This window comes from Malurus melanocephalus, unplaced genomic scaffold, assembly GCF_030028575.1.
Source record: "Malurus melanocephalus ecotype Western Australia unplaced genomic scaffold, MMel_1.1 scaffold_181, whole genome shotgun sequence".
Classification (NCBI taxonomy): Eukaryota; Metazoa; Chordata; class Aves; order Passeriformes; family Maluridae; genus Malurus; species Malurus melanocephalus.
Genome location: NW_026623413.1, coordinates 1,056,729 through 1,061,121, shown reverse-complemented (window position 1 = coordinate 1,061,121; position 4,393 = coordinate 1,056,729).

The following is a 4,393-nucleotide window of genomic DNA, read 5'->3' as shown; positions in this document are numbered from 1 at the left end:
CCCCCAGAGGATGGGAGCTGGCCAGCCCTGCCTCGGTCTGCACCAGCTCACTCTGCTGTCACACTGCCATCCTGTCCCTGCTCCCTGCTCACAGCCAGGGATGCTCCACAGGAGGATATTCCCGGGGAGTTGAGGGGTGGAAGCCCCAGGCAGGGCACGGTGCAGAGCTGTGAACACCCGGACAAGAGGCTGTTCTGGTTCATCAGCTGCCACCCCCTGCCCAGCTCCCCGAGCTGTGCCCCAGACTGCCACCACRCTGGCTCTGCCAGTGCCCACCAGCCCCACACTGTGCCCAGCCCTGCCTCTGGGGACAGCAGCCCCACCACTGTGTCCCCACGCAGTGAAGCCACCACTGCCTCCATAGGTGCCTTTTCCCACTCCCCAGCACCCACTGCCCACACAGGTTGGGCCACTCCTGAGGCCGCTGATGGGTGCAGGGCTGGCCTGGGACCTGCAGCAGTGGGGGATGACCCCCTAAGGAAGGGTGCACCCCATGCCTTGGGGTCAGGGTGGGAGAGCCYTCCCATGCCCCCGAGCTGCTGGTGACTGCAGGCAGGACGCTGCTCCTTGTGCTGATTTTAGGGTGTTACGGTCTGGTTTGGGTTTGGTCTCAAAAATATGAGTGTCCTGGGTGGAGTTAAGGTTTAAGGAAGAAGCCAAGCCCGGGATGAAGGGCAGGTTTGGTGGAGGGACCGAGGGGATGCTCATCCACCTTGGTTGTTTGTCAGAGGGTGTTGGGAAAGTGTTGGAAAGTCAAGTTGGGAAGTGTCAAACAGAAATGGAGACTCGGAACAGCCGTGCTGCCTGTGCCTGGCATGGCACTGCTCCCTCGGGGAGAGGGAGGGGACAGGACGGGCAYCCAGAGGTGGCCCTGGCGGTGACAGAGCCGGGAGGGGGCGGGTGGCCGTGCCGRGGGTTGTAAAGCTGCGGCTGGGCTGTCCCGTAGTGCGGTAGTGACAGCCCAGCCCCTCCGTAGGATGCTGCGGTTTGGTAATGGACTTTTAAAGAAAAAAATAAAGCTGTCAGATTTGCAGAGCCAGTGCTGTGTCTCTGCCCCGTGGGGCTCCTGAGCCTGTGGGGCGGACTGGGAATCCCGAGTATTCCCAGGGAGGAAAGATCCCTGCTGGGAATGATGGCTGAGCCCTGGAGCTGCTCCGGAGGATGGGCACCTCCAGGCAGGGCCCTGCTCCCCACACATTCCTTTTGCCCTTTCCTGGTCCCACTTCTGCACCTGAAATAAATCCTGGCCCCAGCACACAGGGTGGGAATATGAGGCAGGAGAAGGCAGATGGCAAAGCCTGCGGGATGGGATGGGACAGGATGGGACGGTATGGGACGGGATGGCACCCAGGGTGCTGGGATCCCCAGGGGCTGCCCACAGCCAGGACAGGCAAGAGACCCCTGCCCTCTGCACATTCCTGACCGTTGCGAGGTGAGGAAAAGAATCCAGGAGCAATTCAGCACGGAGACTCCAGGACGGACAAGGACCCTGTGAGATTGTCCCCCCATGCAGGACAGGGGGGCCAAATGCAGGGACCCATGGGGGTCTCGGGGTCACTCTCCATCCCTCCACAGAGAGGTGCAGCCTCCAGCATGACAAAGTGGGGAGCAGGGAGCCCCTTCCCCAGACCCAGTGCAGACATCTGCTGGGGGGCTGCCTGCRTGGGGAGGGGGCACTTCCAGCCCAGAGCCTTATTATGCTTCCTTCATGGGAAGAAACTTTTTCCTTTGCTGTCTGCTAAGCTGCTAGCAATCATCAGGCAGGCAGGTGGTAAAGATTCATATCCATCAAACAATGCCATTTAGTTTGTAACCTGTGACTAAATCTGGTGTTAGCTTTAATTTCAGAGTCTGCTTTAGGGCTCGCTTGTTAATCTCTATGCAAAGCAGATGAAATGAATATGCAGCATTTTGGATGTAATTGTACGGCTTCAATTCAGCACTATAATTTTCCAAACAGGATCTTGCAATCAAGCTTCTATTCATTAGTGTATAAACAATTTAGTTTCTCAGCTCTCCAGTATGCCAATCATCTCAATGGAGTGAGCATCTCCGACAGAAAGAGGAGGAAAGTTTCCTTTGTGTAACAGAGGTAAAAGTTGCTCCATACTTCAGACAATTCCCGCCCAGCAGATCCAGACCATTCCCACAGAAGCGGACGGTTCCTGGTGCCCTCACAACACTGACCAGTTGGTGATGCTCCAGTGAYCTCCCAGCTCACATAGCCCCAGGCCCTTCAAGAATTCTGCATGTGACACCTCAACGAGGAGCCCAGATCCCACAGGATCAGGCTGCCTGGAAAGGAGCAATCATGCAGCACCTCAGCACACCCAGTGATGCTCAGGGCTCCCCAATTCTGGGGAGGAGGTGGCCACCCCAGCCCAAGCCCCCTCCATGTTCCCATCCCCCTGATACCGTACACCAAGCTCAGTCTTCATGGCCAGCACTGCAGGACAGAGCCTTGGTGACATCCCACACCTGGGGCCATKGGCAGCTCCCCCATGGAGGACAAGGCCGGTTTTGATGTCAGGGCTCAGCACCCTCATGGCTGATGTTTCCTGGGGAGAGACCCGAGGGTGCTGCACACCCACCCRCATCCCCATCCCTGCGCACCCATCACTCCTCGGGGGTGAGAGGGAGCAGCCCAGAGCCTCGACAAAGGGAAGCGCCGTCGGCAGAGCCGCTCAGCGCGGTCTCCGTTTCCAAATGAATATCGACAGCGCTAATTACAGGCCGCCATGCAGACAGCTTATTAGCTTGTCACAAAAAGACGGTATTGAACTCGGAGCCCGCGGTATTCACGGAGCGCAGCAAGACGCTCCCCAGACAGCACAGCGAACCAGGCAGGCGAACAACCTCCAGCAAAACTAATTACTTCCTGATTGTCTACGGCCACCCACTGGGTATAATAGTATAGACTAAATTTGGCATATACATAACTAAGCACTCGGCACCAATTTGGTGTACAATAATCATCCTCTGTGTTGCATAATTAAAATCTGATCACTTGGAATAATTATTTCATATTCCCAGTATCRGGCGAAGATTGCATAATGTGGCAGAAGTGTGAGCCTGGGAGTGGAAGGATCCACTTTCACGGGCGTGAGCCCTGGGAAGGACATCACAGCTCCAGGCACGGCGAGAGACCCACCTGGCACTGGCAATGACCAGGTCATTGACCCCCCATGGGCAAGGGGCTGTGGTGGCCTTGGGCTGTTGGTCGGCTCTGGTCATGGAGGAGCTGCAATCACCTCACCCCTGCCCTCCACAGCAGGAGCACAGCCCCATTAGGGCAGGACTGTACCCGCCAGGACAGGCTGTCCTGCTGTCCCCACGCAAGCACTCTCCACATTGACCTTTCCAGCCTGGCTGCTGCCCCGCTGCCCGCCCGGCCGGGATGCTCATCGCCCGACCCCATTGTGCTCGTGCATCTGCTAAAGGCATTTGGAAAGACACGGCAATAAAAAATAAAAATCAAGTGGAACGTGTGTGTCTAATCCATTAACTTCCTCCGGCGGCTCCCCGGGGACCCGGCGAGGAGCAGAAAGAATACGTGGATATTGCACGCGCCCTGGCACCTTGTCCCCGGGCCAGCCCCGCCGCTGGCCGCTGCCACGGGCTCATAAATCACTGCGGGCGACAGCGTTTCACAGCTCGCTTCCCAGCCAGGATATGGCCATTCCTGCTGATTACACGGCCGGCGTGCGGGGGAAGCTGCATCTCCCACTTCCAGGAAGGGAGGATCCGCAAGGAAAAAGCATTGATAAAAAGAAGAACGAAATCAGCTTTGTTCACGTTGCGAATCTCCCATTGTTCCTGCTGCGRCCGTCAGCCCTCGCTGGAGAAAGTATTTCCTCAGCGATAAATCTCCTGGGCTCCTYGCAGCCCTCGCCCTGGCACCAGACCCTCCTCAGCTTGTTTTGAAAAAAAAAAGCACTTTTGGCCACAGGCCCCCCGTGGGGTGCACGGGGCAATTCATGGTGTGAGTTTGGGGGGCGAGGGACAGCCCTGGGGCAGGGGACAGGGCACTGGTGCCCATCCCAGGGGTCTCTGGCCCATGTCCCCAGTAAGGGCCAAATCAGGGGACGTGCACTGCCACTCCCCAAAGCTCCACTCCCATCCCACAGCGCCCGGCACGAGCCAGGGAAAGTGAGTCTGACCGGGGCCACGCTAATCCCAGCGCTGAAACGTGGTGCTGGCGGTGGCCAAGCACTTGGAATACGGGAGTCAGGCTGACAGTTGTACAAGAAAAATAGATCAAGTTTCCAAGAAAATAGAGCTGAGCTGATCTGATTTTCATCAGCATCTTCAGCTGCCTTTCGGGAAGCCCCAGCCTGCTCCTCATTCCTGCTCTCCACTTTACAAACCACTTAATTCCTTGTTGCTTTGGAAA